Source organism: Lagopus muta, chromosome 14 (assembly GCF_023343835.1).
Source record: "Lagopus muta isolate bLagMut1 chromosome 14, bLagMut1 primary, whole genome shotgun sequence".
Classification (NCBI taxonomy): domain Eukaryota; kingdom Metazoa; phylum Chordata; class Aves; order Galliformes; family Phasianidae; genus Lagopus; species Lagopus muta.
Window position 1 is genome coordinate 1,174,175 of NC_064446.1, and position 18,830 is coordinate 1,193,004.

The 18,830-nt window shown below is 55.0% G+C and overlaps 2 pseudogenes; both read left to right on the forward strand.

The window, feature by feature from the left end:
* Nucleotides 1-1,406: 1,406 nt before the first annotated feature.
* On the forward strand, nt 1,407-5,172 carry LOC125700230 (protocadherin beta-15-like; annotated as a pseudogene).
* A 6,295-nt stretch (nt 5,173-11,467) lies between these two features.
* LOC125700235 (protocadherin beta-15-like) lies at nt 11,468-15,156 on the forward strand (annotated as a pseudogene).
* Nucleotides 15,157-18,830: the final 3,674 nt, after the last annotated feature.

The following is an 18,830-nucleotide window of genomic DNA, read 5'->3' on the forward strand; positions in this document are numbered from 1 at the left end:
CTATGAAGGAAAACTGAGGCAGACTGATTGTTCAGCCTAGAGGAAGATCACATTGTGGTTTCCAGTACATGAATGAGCTTACAAACAGGAGGGAGATTGTCTTTTTAATCCCTTCCCTTCTGCTGATACCTGTGAGACCGGGGGTCCCAACTGCTGTTAAAAGGACCACAGTGGGATTCACAAATGATCAACATGAACACAGCTGAGCGCTAACTCTGAGTGCTCAAGTACTTCCCATGTGGGCGCTGTTTGCCTGGTTGCAGAGGGATGCTCCCCTTGGCACCACTCTTCTGGGAGCTCACAGCAGAGGCTTCATCAAGAAGCAGTGTAATGGTAGAAGCAATGGAACTCTGACCCAATGCTGTGGAGAGAGCCCCAGAAAACAGGAGCATCTCTGCTTGTCTCAAGCCACCTGACACCTGACAGAGGACCAGATGCTGCTGCTGCCAGAATCTCCCAGGGCTCTGAGGCACATCTGCATACCAAGACAAAAGCCAGCCTAAGCATAAGGCAGAAGGCATGTGAACGTGGTCAAAGCTCAATAGATCAGATGGAGGAGAGCATGTAAGCACTTCAGGTTGGATGTTAGTGACAATTTTTTCTCATAAAGAGTAGTGATGCACTGCCACATTGGTTAGTGGGCACAGTGGGGTGGGTTGATGGTTGGACTTGATGATCCTTTCCAACCTTAATTTCTCTATGATAAGAGATCTACTAATAAGTCTCCCCCTACTCAGGACGCCTTGACGAGGAGATCCTTGCTTCTTGACATGGCTTAGGCAAGGGAATCACTGATGCCAGGGTTGCAGCAAAGTGTACAGCCCCTTCAGTGTCCTAGGAGATCTGAGAGCATTGTTGTGTGATGCCACACTTCAGAATAGGCGCAAGGTAGGACATGTTTGTCGTGTCAGGGAAGAAAGCTGACTTTCAAACAGGAAAGCATTAGAAGCCTGGAACCATAAGGCGTGCTGATATACACACTGTGAAGAAAACAGTATCAGCATTCTGTCCTGGAAGAGTATTATGACTTGAGCATGACAGCGTGGTGGAGTGATGGTGAATCATTTGCCTACAGCACAGTTCTGTGTAAGCTCTCTGGCAGCAATTCTCCCATTCAGTACCACTCTGTGTCAGGACTGCTCTACTTGTTAATTACTGTAACGGATTAAAAGAAAAAGAAAAGAAAGAAAAAAGAAAATGAGGAAAGTACGGTGATGAAGTCAATAGCAAAGGTTTTTGCAAAGACCAAACAGAACGGAGGAAATGAATTCGCCGTGGAGACCTGAGAAGTGATACCCAGAGCAGCAGTGCGTGTGAGGGCAACAAGCCTGCTGCCAAACGCGGCGAGTATTTCCATTGAGATTTGGGATCGCGTGTGCGAGGGGAAAGGAGATTCGAACCGGGAACTGGTGGGAAGGCGGAGAAGGAGCAATTCGGCGTCGCGCCGCTGGGTGGGGATGTTGTCCACGGAGCGGCAGCTCCCTGTGGCCGCAGCGCGCTTTCAGGCGCAGGCGCGCAGAAGAGCCGTGCGAGCCGCTCGGGAAGGGCGGCGGGGCACGGAGCCGGGCGCTCGGGGGCTTGGGGGCCGAGGCGCTGTGAAAGTGCGGCGGCTTGGGGTCGGCGAGCGGCAGCGCGGCGCGTCGGGGCCGGCGAGCAAGGCGGCGAGGCATGGAGGGCGCCGGGAAAGGCCGGCCGTGGCGGAGAGGGACGGCGAGCGGGAGCCGGAGCGGCGGCGGCCAGAGGCGAGTGGTGCTGTGGCTCGTGTGCGTTTGCGTGTGGGAGAGCGGGGCCGAAACGCTGCGCTATTCCGTGTGGGAGGAAATGGCGAGGGACTCGTGGGTGGGCAACGTCGCCCGGGACCTGGGGCTTTCTCCGAGCCAGCTGGCGGCTCGCAAGGCGCGCGTGGTGTCCGAGGGGAGCGAGCAGCATTTCCGCCTCGATCCGCACAGCGGCGTCCTGACGGTCACGGAGACGCTGGACCGAGAGCGGATCTGTCCGCACAGCGAGAGCTGCGCGCTCTTCTTTAAGCTGTTTTTTGAGAACCCGGTGCAGCTGATCCGCGGGGAGGTGGAGCTTCGCGACGTGAACGACAACTCCCCCGTGTTCCCGCAGAAGGAGGTCGTGTTAAAGATTGTCGAAACGGCGTCTCCTGGCTCTCGGTTTGCCTTAGAAGCACCGCGGGATAAGGACGTGGGCATTAACGGTTTGCAGAATTACAGCCTTTCCCCAAACTCACATTTCTCTCTCGCTTTCGAAAAAGGAGAAGGCGGAGAGAGATTCGCGGAGCTCGTCCTTGAGAGGCCTTTGGACCGCGAGGAGCAGCGGGAGCTGCATTTGGTGCTCACGGCCACGGACGGGGGCTCGCCGCCCAGGTCGGGCACGGCTGAGGTGCGGGTGGTGGTGCTGGATGCCAACGACAACATGCCGGTGTTCTCGCGGGAGGTGTACGAGGTGCGCGTGGCCGAGAACAGCCCCCCGGGGCAGCTGGTGGTGCGGGTGTCGGCCGTGGACCCCGACGAAGGAACCAACGGCAAGGTGCGGTACGAGTTCACACAGACAACGCAGGGGTCGCGCCAGCTCTTTAATCTGAACGCTGAGACTGGACAAATTTGCATCTCGGGCAATCTGGATTTTGAAGAAGCAAAAGCGCATAAGATGGTGGTGAGCGCCACGGACGGCGGCGGTCTGTCTGCGCACTGCAAAGTGCACGTGGAGGTGCTGGACGAGAACGACAACGCGCCGGAGATCGAGCTGAGCTCGGTGAGCGCGTCCATCCCCGAGGACGCCCCGCCGCGCACCGTGGTGGCCCTGCTGAGCGTGCGGGACCGCGACTCCGGCGACAACGGGCGGACGGAGTGCGCCGTCGAGGGCGACGTGCCGTTCAGCCTGACGGCCGCGTTCGCCGACCACTACGAGCTGCGCACCAGCGCGGCCCTGGACAGGGAGACGGCGGCCGAGTACAACGTGAGCATCGTGGCGACGGACCGGGGCCGGGCGCGGCTGAGCGCTCGCGAGAGCGTGCGGGTGCGGGTCGGCGACGTGAACGACAACGCGCCTCGCTTCACGCAGGCGGCGTACAGCATGTGGGTGAGCGAGAACGAGGCGGGCGCGGTGCGGATCGGCAGCGTGAAGGCGACGGACGCGGACGCGGGCGCGAACGGGCGCGTGAGGTACGCGCTGGTGCGGGAGGAGGGCGAGGAGCGGCCCGCCGTGTCGGTGGACGGCGAGAGCGGGGCCGTGTCCGTGGTGCGGCCGCTGGACTACGAGCAGGTGCGCGCCGTGGAGGTGACGGTGGTCGCCGCCGACGGGGGCTCGCCGCCGCGGAGCGCCACGGCGCTGGTGCGGGTGCTGGTGCGGGACGAGAACGACAACGCGCCCGTGGTGCTGCACCCGCCGGCCGACGGCGGCGCGGCGCTGGGCGAGCTGGTGCCGCGGCGGGCGCGGGCGGGCTACCTGGTGGCCAAGGTGGTGGCGGTGGACGCGGACGCGGGGCAGAACGCGTGGCTGTGCTACGAGCTGGCCAAGGCGACGGAGCCGGGGCTGTTCCGCGTGGGGCTGCACAGCGGCGAGGTGCGCACGGCGCGGGCCGTGGGCGAGCGCGACGCGGCCCGGCACAGGCTGGTGGTGCTGGTGCGGGACCGCGGGCGGCCGCCGCGCTCCGCCAGCGCCACGCTGGCCGTCGCCCTGGCCGACGGCTTCTCCGAAGGCCGCCTGCGGGCGAGCGAAGAGGCGCCGGCCGCCGAGCCCGACGGCCGCCTCACCCTGTACCTCAGCGTCTGCTTGGCCTGCGTGTCCGCGCTCTTCGTGGCCGGCGCGGCGGCCGCCGTGGCCGCCCATGTGCGGCGGGCCCGGCGGGGCGAGCCGGGGACCTTGCCCGCCTTCCCGCGCTCCGCCGCCGACAGCGGCGCCGGCTCCCTGCCCCGCAGCTACGTCTACGACGTCCGCCTCGCCGCCGGCACCGTCGACAGCGAGTTCCGCTTCCTCGGGCCGCTCTTGCCCTGCTTCCCCGCCGGGCTGCCGCACGGCGCGGCCGAGCGGCGGAGCTCGCTGTGCTCGGCCGGCCTCGGCCAAGAAGAAGGCGACTGGGCCGTGCAGGTGAGGGAGCGGAGCCCCGCGCGGGGGCCGAGGGGGAGCGCGGGGGCAGCGCGGTGCGGGGCGCGGAGGGAGGCGGGGACGGAGGCTGCGAGGGAGGGTTCGGCCCCGAGTGCGGCTGTGCGACGGCGGGGAGCTGCGGCGAGGCCGTGGCGGTGATGGGTGGCGTCGCGTTTCTCCTGCACGTTTCTCCTGCACTGTTCTCGGCATCGGCGACGGCATAACTGCTATCACCTCGGTGTCTGTTTCCCCTCCGTTGCTGTCTGAGTTCTCACGTCCCTTATCCTCTTTTTACCTTTGGCTTTAAAGCACGGTATTTGTTATTTGTTCATGCGGGAATCGTTAGTGTCTGCTCCCCTCTTCTGACCCAAAAAACGATTTCCAATTATGATTTACTGAGATCGTTGTGCAGGGCCTGAGTAGGGGTATAGGGCTTTAATATTAGGGTTACAGGGTTTTAATGTTGTCTTTTCCGTGTCAGAGAGCTGTGTCCCCGCCCTCCTGTTTCTTTGCCTCTGGGCAGGGAAGAGTGGTCTCCCATTCACATCGGTTCAGATGAGCCTTCCCAGCTTCTCGCTGACACCTGCTTGTCGTTAACGGCCCCATGTCAGCCCTGCACTGTGTTCTTTGCAGGGCCGAGCTCCCGTCTCTGAAGGCACGGGTGCCAGGGCAGCAGAGGAGAATGCCAGTTTGGATCAAAGCCCCTGGCTCAGCCATCAGTAAGGGAGGAGAAGGAGAAGCATCTCGTTCCTCGTGGGCTGATCTCTTCCAGTTGAAATGAAGGAGGCACCAACATTGTACCAAAAATCACCAGGGAAGCAGAGATGTGCTGTGTGAGAAGTCAAGGACAATCTCCTCTGATGCAGTACTTTATTCACGTGTTCATTTTGAAATTTTGTTTTGTTTGGAGGTGAATGCATGCTGGGATCACTGAGACGTGATATCTAATTGTGATAGTGCTATTGCTCTTAAGCATTAAGTGAAAAAGGAGAAGGAAATTTTCTAATACTGAAGCTTTCATGTTCATACATCTGCTTTTATGCACTGTTTCTCTGTTGGTTTTTTTGTTTGGTTGGTTGGTTGGTTGGTTTCGTTCTTTTCACAGAGTTAAGTGTAAATGAATGATTTTGGAACATTTTGGGAATATGGAATATTAGATAATAGAAGATTCAAAGCAATGTGGAATTTCCCTTTGCTCATGTATTTCCTGGAGTTGAATGCCTGGTGACAGAAACCAATAAAGTCTGCTGAGAAGTCTGAAAGAGTCTGAGCTTCACTCTTATGTGCAAAGTTATTACTCTGTTGTAGAGATGCATTGAGGATCAGTGTTGCTCTTCAAGCCTTCTACACCGGAAGCTGAAGGACAGCTTGAGGTCCCTGTGTTGGTGTGAAATGAGGGCAGTCATGGTGAGCAGTGTTGGGGAAGCTCTTCTCATGCGGATCTGTTCCCTGCCACAGCGGTGCCAGCCATCAGGGTACAGGAAAAGAAGGGGACGGGTCCCCCTTCCTCTCTCTGAGGTCGTAGGGGCGAATCAGCAGCATTGGTAGGAGCATAAGGGCACAAATAGCAGGTGGTGCTGTAACTGCTGTGTGCCATGAATGAGGAGCTGCATTCCAAGTGGATGTGCTGATGCTGGCTTACAGCTGGTTTTTGTAAGACGTTTCTGTGTTGCTGATTGTCCTGTTTGTTGTGTGAATGGAGCTGACTTGCTTTGTAGTGGCTGATATGATGGTTTGTTTGGCCTTTAGGAGGAAAAGCACGTTTAGAACAGTGACTAGTGAGTTGTTGCTGAGCAGTGCTGCACAGAGCCAGGGCCATTTCTGCTTCTGATTGTGCCCAGAGAGTGAGCGTGCTGGTGGTGCACAAGAAGCTGGTAGGGGGCAGAAGGAGGCCTGCTGGCCTGAACTGGCCAGAGAGATGTTCTCTGCCATGTGACATCACACAGAACTCTAAAAGTGGGGAGAGACCTGTCCCAAAGGGGGCATGGATCCTTCCCAAGGGGTTGGTTGGACTTGTTCAGAATGTTCACACTCAAGAGAGGGGAAGAGAAGGTCTCTACCTCTGATGACAATGTGACGGGCCCTGTGGCTGCTGCAACTGCTGTGATAGGCCCTGCAGTTTCTTCAACCCTCCTTGAAGTGCCTGTGGTTGCTTTGAGGCCTGTGCCAGTTGCTGTGGTGGCTCCAAGCCCTGCTCCGTGCTCTGTGGCTGCTCCAACTGCTGCCACAGGCCTGTAGTTACTGCAACCCTGCTATCTGCCCTGCACTTGCTCCAGCTCCTCCATCACAGCCTGTGGTTGCCTCAAATCCTGCGACAGGCCCTGTAGTTTCATCAGTCCTCCAAACAGGCCATGGAGTCACCCCAGTCCTCTAAGAGTGACAATCCGCACTGTTTCTTCAACTCCCATGAGAGCCCCTGTAGTCGCCCCATCTCTCACAGCAGGCCCTGTGGTTGGTCCAACTCACAGGCCCGGCCTTGAAGTTTCTCCTTCCTCTGCAATATGTCCTGTGGTTGCTCCAACCCATTCAACACATTCTGTGGTTGCTCCCAGATGCGTGACATGCCCTATAATCGTTCCAGTTCCTGCAGGAGGCCTTGGAGTTGTTCCCACCCTCAGAACAGGCCCTGCAGTTTCTCCAGTCCCTGTGCAAGGCCTTCTGGCTGAACTGGTGAACCATCTGTGTCAGTATCAGCTGCCTCTATACGTAGGATGAGAGAATGACTGCAAATATCAACTTATTGTCATGACCCATAATGGAGGCTAAGATTGTCTTTCTCCTGACTATGCAGGAGCATTTACTGGAGTATGGAGTCCTTCATGACAAGTTGCAGAAACCACTGAATAAGAGGGGGAATGGAACCAAAGTGCAGAAGCACAGGCCATGCTGCTGGCTTTGGATATTGCCGAATGAGAAAAGTGATCAGTGCTCTCTGTGCTTAATCATGAATGGTGGAAAATACTCCTTGGGAGTGGTTAAGACCATACAAGGAGAGTTACTGGTAGCACAGAGGCAAACCCCTCATGCCTGCTGCATTGTGTAAAGGTATTGCTGCCCATGTGGAGAATGTGATTACCATAATAGGATCTCTGTGGTGCTCACGAACCTAAGACATGGAATATCATCAAAATAACCAGCAGGTGCATAAATCTGCTAGGGCTGAAGTGGTTCAGGTAGCTCTGGACTGGCAACATAGGGGTGTATTATTTATGGCTCAGTGAGCTTGTTTTTCCTTTCATGCACTTCTGCACCTGAAGGTGAACAGCAACATGTCTGTTGTGCACTGAGCGCAGTCAGAGTGGGAAGTATCATTGGAAGCTCTTCTGTGCCTGGATCTGTTCCCTCCATATCGAAACCAAAGATGAGGTTACAATAAGCAAGGTCATGGGTCAACCCTCCTCTCCCTGAGGTGCCAAGGGCCAATCAAGTGTACAAGGTGTACAAGGAGATGGATCCCAGGTGTCACTGTTATTTTGCATGGCACCAATTAAGGGCTGTATTCACAATTATCTCTGCTTATATACTTGGCCCATGGTTGTTTCACTAGTAGTTCATGTGTTGCAGTATCAATAGTAACTTGAGAGATGGCAACTATCCCAAAGGGCTGGATGGACAGACGGATTCATTGCACGCATGGGAGGAAAGAAGGAAAGGAAGGAAAAGATGGAAAACTGTCTTGATTTCTGATGCTGTTTCGATTTTCAGTTACTCTCATGCTTCCAAGCAAAAGGAATGGAAGAGGAAAGCACAACAATGTCTCTATCTCATTGAAGATGAGAGTCTGACTTTGCAGTAACAAGAAGAGGCTCCCATAGCTTGTGAAACTGGAGAACTACTCTATCCTAATTATTCAAATAGAGTTAATGAGGTTGCAATGAGCAGACTGCAAAAAATCAAGAGAATTCATATCTCTTGGAGGGATACTGAAGGGATTGGAAGCACAGGCAGTGTTCTCTTCCCTCAAGGCTGTTCTAAATGAGAGAGGAAGAGAACATTGAGGAAGGCAGCACATCTTAAACCCCATCTGAAGTTCCTGTATCCCAATGCATGCATCATGGGAAATAAGCCAGAGCTGGAAACCACAACATGGAAAAGTAGAAAAATATTGTGCATATGTTCTCATGGAAATGTGGTGAGAAGCTTCACACAACTGGAATTCTGCGATGAAGAGATACATGCTGTTTACAAGAGTTATGCAGGGAAGGATGGGCGAGGGTGTTGCCTTCTCAGAAGGCTCGGGAAACAACGAGCCTCATGTCTGTGCTGGGGAAGATTGAGCCACAGATTCTTCTGGAAGCCATGTTAAGACACATGCAAGAAAAGGAGGGGATCCAACACAGCCAGTGTTTCTTCAGTGAGGGCAGATCCTGTCTGATCCACCTGGTGTGCTTCTATGGTGCAGGAACAGAATCACTTGACAAAACAAAACGTAATGTAAGTGGTGTCATCAACATGGACCTGTGCAAGGCCTTTGACATGGTCCCACACAACATCTTTATCTGTGTGCTGAAGAGATGCGCATTTGAGTGGTGGACTATCCAGTGGAGAAGGTTGAATGCTTACATGCATAGGATTGTGGTCCAGAGCTCCATGTCAGTTGGAGGCCAGTGACAAGTGGTGTCCCCTGGGGTCTGTGCTGGAACCAGTGCTCCTCAAAATCCTTGTCAGTGGATCTAGACAGTGGGATGAAATGCACCCTCAGCAAGATAGCTGGTAACATTTATTTCAGTGGTGCAGTTGATACAATAGAAGGAAGGGTTGCCTTCCAAAGGGACCTGGACAAGCTTGAAAAGTGAGCCCATGTGAGTTGAATGAGGTTCCACAAAGGGAAGTGGCTTGAAGTTGGGCTCAGGTCATTCCATGAGCTGACAGAGTACTGCCACGTGGAGAAGGATTTGGAGTTTCAGGTGGACAAAAAGTTTGACGTGAGCCATAAGCCCAGATGGCAACCTGTATCCTGGGCTCCATCAGAAGAGCAGTGGCCTGCAGGGTGAGAGAAATGATTATCCCACTCCCTTCTGCCTTCTTCAGGAACCACCTGCAGTGCTGTGGAACAATTGAAGCAGAATTGAGGGGAGGTTGTGAAGGTGATTACAAGGCTGAAGCACCTCCTGTATGAAGAAAGCCTGAGGCGGACTGGCTTGTTCAGCCTGGAGGAGGACTGGGGGGAGACCTCACGGTGGCCTTCCCATACTCGAAGGGAGCTTATCAACAGAGATAGACTGAGTTTTTCCCTTCCCTGTCCTGCCCTGCTATCTCCTTCTCTTCTTCGCTATACCTTTCTAGTCATCCTTTCAGGTATTCCTAAACCTCTCTATCTCCAAATTGTGGAAGTAGTTTACAGCTGTTTGAGTTCTTTGTGCACAACTGGGGAGAATTTTCTGTTTCGTGTGTTAGCTTGCTTCTGAGGTGACACACTTGAGCGGAGGTGCAAGAGAGGAAATCCTTGTCAACGCAGAAAAGAGAAATGAATTTCACACAGGAAAGCACTGCAGACATTGGTGTTTTAGGTGAGGTGTGATACACAATGTGATGAAAACAATATCAGGATTCTGTCCTAGAGAATCATCTTCCTAGCGTGATAGCAAGATAGAGTGATGGTGAGTCATTTGCTTACAACACCTTTCCCTGTAAGCTGTGTGGCACCAGTTCAGTCATTCAATGCTGGTATGTGTCTGGTGCGGTCAACAAGTTATTCACCATCTGGCAATTAAAAAGTAGAGAAAATGAGGAAAATGTGATTGTGCACTGAATGGAAACAACACATTTAAACATATTCCACAGTGCACGGAGGAAAAGAGTTCACCAGCACCAACATGGAGTGAATGCAGCAAGACAAGAGGAGGACATGAAGATAATCAGAAATGGATGAAGGAAGAGTAAGTGATGTCATCCAGTTGGACTTGTGCAAGGCTTTTGATATGGTCCCACACAACCTCCTTATCTCAAAGTTGGAGAGGTGTGGATCTGAAGGATGAGCTGTTCAGTGGATAAGGAATTGAATTGGTTGGACGGTCACAGCCAGGTGGAAACTGGTGAAGAGTGGTGTCCCCCTGGGGTCTGTCCTGGGACTAATGCTCTCCAACATTTCAATCAATGAATTGAGACAGTGGGATCAGATGCACCATCAGCAAGTCTGCAGATGACACTTAGCTGAGAGGTACACTTCATGCAAGAGATGGTAGGGATGGATTCAAAGGACCTGGACAAACTTGGGAAGTGAGTCCACATGAATCAAATGAGGTTCAACATGTCCATGAGGTGGACTTGGACTTTGGTCAGGTTCTTCCGAGTATGATTACAGTCTGGGAGAACAAACTGAGAGCAGCCCTGTGGAGACTCCGAGTTTCAGGTGCACCAAGATCATGACATGAGCCATAACTGTGTGTTTGCCACCCATATGACCAACTATATTGTGGGCTCCATCAGAAGAGACATGGCAAGCAGGGTGAGGGAGGTGCTTCTCCCCTTCTGCTTTGCGCTCACGAGGATCCACCAGAATACTGTGTCCTGGTTTGTGCCCACCAGCAGTGACATGGAGTGAATGGAGCAAGACAAGAGGACATAAGGAGGTTGAAGCAGCTCTGCTATGAAGAAATGCTGAGGCAGACTGTCTTGTTCAGCCTAGAGAAGAGTCACATTGTGGCTTTCCAATACTTACATGAACTTACAAACAAGAGCGTGATTGACTCTTCACATTCCTTCCCTTCTGCACATATCTGTGAGACTGGGGGTCCCATCTGCTGTTGAAAGGACCACAGTGGAGTTCACAATGCATAAACATGAACACAGCTGAGTGCTAACTCTGAGTGCTGAGGCACTTCCCATGTGGGCACTATTTCTGATGTTGCAGAGGGATTCTCCCCTTGGCATCAGCCACACTCTATCAAAAAGGAAAGCATTAGAGCCCTAGCAGCTTTGGGTGAGTTGTGATACACAGTGTGAAGAAAACAATATCAGCATTCTGTGCTACAGCAGAAATATCATTCTAGTGTGATGGCAAGATGGGGTGATGGTGAATCACTTGCCTGGAATATCTTTCCCTGTAAGTACTCTTGCCCCAGTCCAATCATTCAATAATCCTATGTGTCCAAACTGTTTCCCTTCCCAATAAGCTGGTAAAAAGAAGAGAAAATAAAGAAAATGTGACAGTACACCAAAAAGACATAATATAACATTCTGTAAATTCCACACAACAGGGAGTAAAAGATTTTGCAGTGGAGACCTGAGAAGTGATACCAAGATGCCAAAACCGGTGGTTATTTAACACAGCCCCTATCGGATCGAATTAGGAGAAAGGAGATTCGAACCTCCAACTCCTTCACCATCGGCAGCGCCAGTGGGAAACAATTCGGCGTCGCGCCGCTGGGTGGGGATGTTGTCCACGGAGCGGCAGGTCCCTGTGGCCGCAGCGCGCTTTCGGGCGCAGGCGCGCAGAAGAGCCGTGCGAGCCGCTCGGGAAGGGCGGCGGGGCACGGAGCCGGGCGCTCGGGGGCTTGGGGGCCGAGGCGCTGTGAAAGTGCGGCGGCTTGGGGTCGGCGAGCGGCAGCGCGGCGCGTCGGGGCCGGCGAGCAAGGCGGCGAGGCATGGAGGGCGCCGGGAAAGGCCGGCCGTGGCGGAGAGGGACGGCGAGCGGGAGCCGGAGCGGCGGCGGCCAGAGGCGAGTGGTGCTGTGGCTCGTGTGCGTTTGCGTGTGGGAGAGCGGGGCCGAAACGCTGCGCTATTCCGTGTGGGAGGAAATGGCGAGGGACTCGTGGGTGGGCAACGTCGCCCGGGACCTGGGGCTTTCTCCGAGCCAGCTGGCGGCTCGCAAGGCGCGCGTGGTGTCCGAGGGGAGCGAGCAGCATTTCCGCCTCGATCCGCACAGCGGCGTCCTGACGGTCACGGAGACGCTGGACCGAGAGCGGATCTGTCCGCACAGCGAGAGCTGCGCGCTCTTCTTTAAGCTGTTTTTTGAGAACCCGGTGCAGCTGATCCGCGGGGAGGTGGAGCTTCGCGACGTGAACGACAACTCCCCCGTGTTCCCGCAGAAGGAGGTATTGTTAAAGATTGTCGAAACGGCGTCTCCGGGCTCTGCCTTCCCCCTCGAAGCAGCTCGGGATAAGGACGTTGGGATTAACGGTTTGCAGAATTACAGCCTCTCCTCGAACTCGCATTTCTCCCTAGTTCATGAAACAGGGAAAAGCGGTGCCAAGTATGTAAAGCTCATCCTTGAGAGGCCTTTGGACCGCGAGGAGCAGCGGGAGCTGCATTTGGTGCTCACGGCCACAGACGGGGGCTCGCCGCCAAGGTCGGGCACGGCTGAGGTGCGGGTGGTGGTGCTGGATGCCAACGACAACATGCCGGTGTTCTCGCGGGAGGTGTACGAGGTGCGCGTGGCCGAGAACAGCCCCCCGGGGCAGCTGGTGGTGCGGGTGTCGGCCGCCGATCCCGACGAAGGAACCAACGGCAAGGTGCGGTATGAGTTTACCCAAGTTTCGGAAGGATCCTTGGAACTCTTTGATTTGGACGCTGAGAGTGGGGAGATTCGGGTTTCAGACAATCTGGACTTCGAGGTGGCTAAGACCCATGAAATGTTACTGACTGGAACAGACGGCGGCGGTCTGTCTGCGCACTGCAAAGTGCACGTGGAGGTGCTGGACGAGAACGACAACGCGCCGGAGATCGAGCTGAGCTCGGTGAGCGCGTCCATCCCCGAGGACGCCCCGCCGCGCACCGTGGTGGCCCTGCTGAGCGTGCGGGACCGCGACTCCGGCGACAACGGGCGGACGGAGTGCGCCGTCGAGGGCGACGTGCCGTTCAGCCTGACGGCCGCGTTCGCCGACCACTACGAGCTGCGCACCAGCGCGGCCCTGGACAGGGAGACGGCGGCCGAGTACAACGTGAGCATCGTGGCGACGGACCGGGGCCGGGCGCGGCTGAGCGCTCGCGAGAGCGTGCGGGTGCGGGTCGGCGACGTGAACGACAACGCGCCTCGCTTCACGCAGGCGGCGTACAGCATGTGGGTGAGCGAGAACGAGGCGGGCGCGGTGCGGATCGGCAGCGTGAAGGCGACGGACGCGGACGCGGGCGCGAACGGGCGCGTGAGGTACGCGCTGGTGCGGGAGGAGGGCGAGGAGCGGCCCGCCGTGTCGGTGGACGGCGAGAGCGGGGCCGTGTCCGTGGTGCGGCCGCTGGACTACGAGCAGGTGCGCGCCGTGGAGGTGACGGTGGTCGCCGCCGACGGGGGCTCGCCGCCGCGGAGCGCCACGGCGCTGGTGCGGGTGCTGGTGCGGGACGAGAACGACAACGCGCCCGTGGTGCTGCACCCGCCGGCCGACGGCGGCGCGGCGCTGGGCGAGCTGGTGCCGCGGCGGGCGCGGGCGGGCTACCTGGTGGCCAAGGTGGTGGCGGTGGACGCGGACGCGGGGCAGAACGCGTGGCTGTGCTACGAGCTGGCCAAGGCGACGGAGCCGGGGCTGTTCCGCGTGGGGCTGCACAGCGGCGAGGTGCGCACGGCGCGGGCCGTGGGCGAGCGCGACGCGGCCCGGCACAGGCTGGTGGTGCTGGTGCGGGACCGCGGGCGGCCGCCGCGCTCCGCCAGCGCCACGCTGGCCGTCGCCCTGGCCGACGGCTTCTCCGAAGGCCGCCTGCGGGCGAGCGAAGAGGCGCCGGCCGCCGAGCCCGACGGCCGCCTCACCCTGTACCTCAGCGTCTGCTTGGCCTGCGTGTCCGCGCTCTTCGTGGCCGGCGCGGCGGCCGCCGTGGCCGCCCATGTGCGGCGGGCCCGGCGGGGCGAGCCGGGGACCTTGCCCGCCTTCCCGCGCTCCGCCGCCGACAGCGGCGCCGGCTCCCTGCCCCGCAGCTACGTCTACGACGTCCGCCTCGCCGCCGGCACCGTCGACAGCGAGTTCCGCTTCCTCGGGCCGCTCTTGCCCTGCTTCCCCGCCGGGCTGCCGCACGGCGCGGCCGAGCGGCGGAGCTCGCTGTGCTCGGCCGGCCTCGGCCAAGAAGAAGGCGACTGGGCCGTGCAGGTGAGGGAGCGGAGCCCCGCGCGGGGGCCGAGGGGGAGCGCGGGGGCAGCGCGGTGCGGGGCGCGGAGGGAGGCGGGGACGGAGGCTGCGAGGGAGGGTTCGGCCCCGAGTGCGGCTGTGCGACGGCGGGGAGCTGCGGCGAGGCCGTGGCGGTGATGGGTGGCGTCGCGTTTCTCCTGCACGGCATCGGCGACGGCATAACTGCTGTCACCTGGGAGTCAGTTTCCCCTCCGTTGCTGTCTGAGTTCCCCCATCCCTTATCCCCTTTTTACCGATGGCTTTAAAGCACGGTATTTGTTAATTGTTCCTGAGGGAATCATTAATGTCTGCTCTCCTCTTCTGACCCAAAAAACGATTTCCAATTATGATTTTCTGAGATCGTTATGCATGGCCTGCGTAGGGGTATAGGGCTTTAAGTGTAGGGTTACAGGGCTTTAATGTTGTCTTTTCCGGGTCAGAGAGCTGTGTCCCCACCCTCCTGTTTCTTTGCCTCTGGGCAGGGAAGAGTGGTCTCCCATTCACATCGGTTCAGATGAGCCTTCCCAGCTTCTCACTGACACCTGCTTGCCGTTAACGGCCCCATGTCAGCCCTGCACTGTGCTCTTTGCAGGGCCGAGCTCCCGTCTCTGAAGGCACGGGTGCCAGGGCAGCAGAGGAGAATGCCAGTTTGGATCAAAGCCCCTGGCTCGGCCATCAGTAAGGGAGGAGAAGGAGAAGCATCTCGGTCCTCGTGGGCTGATCTCTTCCAATTGAAATGAAGGAGTCAGCAACATTGTACCAAAAATCACCAGGAAAGCAGAGATGTGCTGTGTGAGAAGTCAAGGACAATCTCCTCTGATGCAGTACTTTATTCATGTGTTCATTTTGAAATTTTGTTTTGTTTGGAGGTGAATGCATGCTGGGATCACTGAGACGTGATATCTAATTATGATAGTGCTATTGCTCCTAAGCATTAAGTGAAAAATGGGAAGAAGCGATTCCGATATTGAAGCTATTGTTTTCATACATCTGCTTTCATGCTTTCTTTTTGCCAGTGGAGGTTTTCTTTAATAGCCCTGAGAAGTGCTGCCTTAGAGGTGGCTAACACTCACAGTGCACACTCAACCAGGAGTTCCTTGGTTCTGCATGCTGTACAGAGTGCTCTTTGAGCAATGTATTCCTTCTTGGTTTGATTTTGTTTTCTCTCCTAATCTCAAATGTAAATGAGTTGTTTTAGAGCGTTTCTGGAACATCACGTATAAGATAGCAGAGAATTCAAAGCAGTGAGATATTTCTGGTCCTTCATTTCACTCATGTATTTCCTTGGTATGAATGGCTGGTGACAAAACCAATAAAATCTACTGGTAAGTCTGAAGGAATCTGAGTTTTAATATAAGGGCTGCATCTTCTGATGTGCAGAAACCATTCTAGCTCTGAGCTCCAGTAAGGATCACTGGTTTGTTTGTACGCTTCTGTTTCTGATGTTGACGGACAGCATCTGCCATGAACAGAGGGGAGTCAGGGCAGGAAAGGTCTGTGGAAGCTCTTCTCTGCCTGGGTCTTTTCCTAACTGTAGTGGTACTGTATGTGAGATTCCAATAAGCTATGGTCCAAAGGTATGGCATCCAAAGGCATATTGCACATCATGTGACAGCATGGAAAATGATGCAGCTGGGGCAGTTGGCTGGAAGTGGGAGCAGCTGCTCCTAGGGGACTGTTTGGGTATCGCTGAACGGGTGGTGAGCAATTGTGTCGTGCATCTCTTGTATTCAGTGCATCCATTTCTCTGTCATTATAATCATGGCTTTTATTTCCTTCATTCCTTCTTTCCTTCTTTCCTTTTGTGCTTTAGTGGATATCTTTTATCTTGTCCCAAAGATTCCACTTTGTTTTAGTTTGTTTCATTTCTATCTCCCATCACATTGGGAAAGGCATTGATGGAACAACGATGTTGTGCTGAGCTGCTGCCGGGTTATACCACCCAATGGTTGAGGTAACCACAGATCTGACCAGAGCGTTTCCAAACAGAACTGATATTGGAGTTAATGTAGTTTAATGCACAGTCTGCATTTTTTGGTCAGTCTTTTGGTGCCATTTCTCAGAACTACTTATTATGAACCCGTCCTTTCTATATCTGTTCTCTGTTGTGCTGTTTCCCATCTCGGAGGGATGGAATAAGATGGTAGTTCTGGTGTTACGGGTAACATTGGTTATGACATGTTAAAGGTACTGCTCAGGAGTGTTTGTACTCCACATTGCCATCATCTTAATACTTAGGGAACCATCTCTTCATAACTACCAAGATTTGCACATTTTCCTTGGTGTCGTCATGGAGCCAGACTATGGCAGCGTGAACAGGCCATGTTTTACTTCGTTTCCTCACCCTTCTCTCTCCTTCAACTAGCCGTTATCTTTCAGCCTAGTTACAATGACTCTTGAGGTGTTCAAACCGGTACAATCCTACTGCTGTGTCTCCTGAATCTGTTTCTGGTTTTGTCTGTGTTTAACCAGCTCTTTATTAATACAACACAGAGATGTGCCCCGACACAGTGCTTTGTGAGTGTCAGGCTGTGTGGGAGGATACCAGCTGGTCCCCAGAAGATTGGGCACTGTCGGTGCTCTGGAGCTCCTCACCAAACAAGTGCAGGCTTCAGAAAAATTGGCAGCAGAACTGTTTGCAGCAGATACGCCATCACTCTGGCCACTGTAGAGAGACAGCAATCACTGCTACGTGCTGGGGCTTGGCCTATGCCTCCTGCCCCCTGATCAGTGCTATTCAGCACACTCAAGAGAAGGGAAGAGCAGGTCTCTACCTCTGATGACAATGTGACAGGCCCTGCGGCTGCTGCAACTTCTGTGATAGGCCCTGCAGTTTCTTCAGCCCTCCCTGCAGTGCCTCTGGTTGCTTTGAGGCCTGTGCCAGTTGCTGTGGTGGCTCCAAGCCCTGCTCCGTGCTCTGTGGCTGCTCCAACTGCTGCCACAGGCCTGTAGTTACTGCAACCCTGCTATCTGCCCTGCACTTGCTCCAGCTCCTCCATCACAGCCTGTGGTTGCCTCAAATCCTGCGACAGGCCCTGTAGTTTCATCAGTCCTCAAAACAGGCCATGGAGTCACTGCATTCCCAGTGACAATCACTGTTGTTTCTTCAGCACCCATGAGAAGCCTTGTGGTTACTCCAGTGCATGACACAGACCCTGCAGTTACCCAGTGTCTCAAAACGTCTCTAGTTGCTCCAGTTCTCATTACACGCCGTGTCGTTTCTCCAGCGCTCACAAGAGGCCCTGTGGTTGCTCCAACCCACTTAACACACGTTGTGGTTGCTCCAAGTCCCATGACAAGCCCTACTGTTGTTCCAGTTCCTGCAGCAGGCCCTGCAGGTGCTCCAACCCTCAAAACAGGCCCTGCAGTTTCTCCAGGCCCTGTGCCTGGCCCTTCTGTCTGAAGGAGGGACCGTCTCTGTTACTATCAGTTGCCCCTGAGGACACAATGACTGCAAATGTCAACTTATGGTCATAACCCATACAGGAGGCAATAACCTTCTGATTCCTGACCACACAGCAGCACGTAGCAGAGTACTGCATCATACACGAGAAGTTAAAGAAACCACTGAAGGAGGGGTGAATTGGGTGCTGTAGATATTGCAGATGAGAGAAGTGATGAGTGCTTTGTCACTAATCTCACTCATGAATGGTGAAAAACACTCCCTGGAAGTGGCTACAACCATGGAAGCAGAGTGTGTGGCAACAAGCAGGTCGGCATTTAAGCAGCTCTTCTTCCAAGCTCAGGATTGGTGCGTCCCTGTGAGGAAGAAATTGGGAAAGGGTGGCAGGAGACCAGTGTGGATGAGCAAGGAGCTCGTGTGTAAACTCAAAGGAAAGAAGAAGGCCCATGAAATGTGGAAAAGGGGTCTGACTACTTGGGAAGAACACAATAATGTTGTCAGGGCCTGCAGGAATGTGAAGAGGAAGGCTAAAGCCCGCCTGGAATTGAATCTGGTGAAGGAGATAAAGGATAATAAAAAAGGTTTTTTTAAGTATGTTAACGGTAAAAGGAAGACTAGGGAGAATGTGGCTCCCCTGCTAAGTGACGGGGGTGTTCTGGTAACGGGGGATGCTGAGAAGACAGAGATACTGAATGCCTTCTTTGCTTCTGTCTTCAGTGAAAAAGCTCCGCCTTGGGAATCCGAGACCCTGGAGGTTAGTGAGAGGATCTGGGGAATGGAAGTCCTCCCTTCAGTCAGGGAAGAGGTGGTCTGAGAACGCCTAGGCAACACCAGTGTTCACAAATCCATGGGACCCAATGGGATGCATCCACGGGAGCTGAGGGAGCTGGCAGAGGTGATTGCTGAACCGCTTTCTGTCATCTTTGAGAGGTCTTGGAGGACGGGGGAGGTGCCTGAAGACTGGAGGATAGCCAATGTCACTGCGGTCTTCAAAAAGGGCAAGAAGGAAGACCCAGGCAATTATAGGCCAATCAGTCTCACCTCTGACCCTGGAAAGGTGATGGAACAGCTTGTGCTGAATGTCATCTCCAGACAACTGGAAGAAAAGGAGGTTATCAGGAGTAGTCAGCACGGGTTCACCAGGGGGAGGTCGTGCTTGACCAACCTGGTAGCCTTCTATGATGTTGTCTCTGGCTGGGTGGATGGGGGCAGAGCAGTGGATGTAGTCTACCTTGATTTCAGCAAGGCATTTGATACTGTCCCCCATGACATCCTTATAACAAAGCTGAGGAAGCGTGGGATAG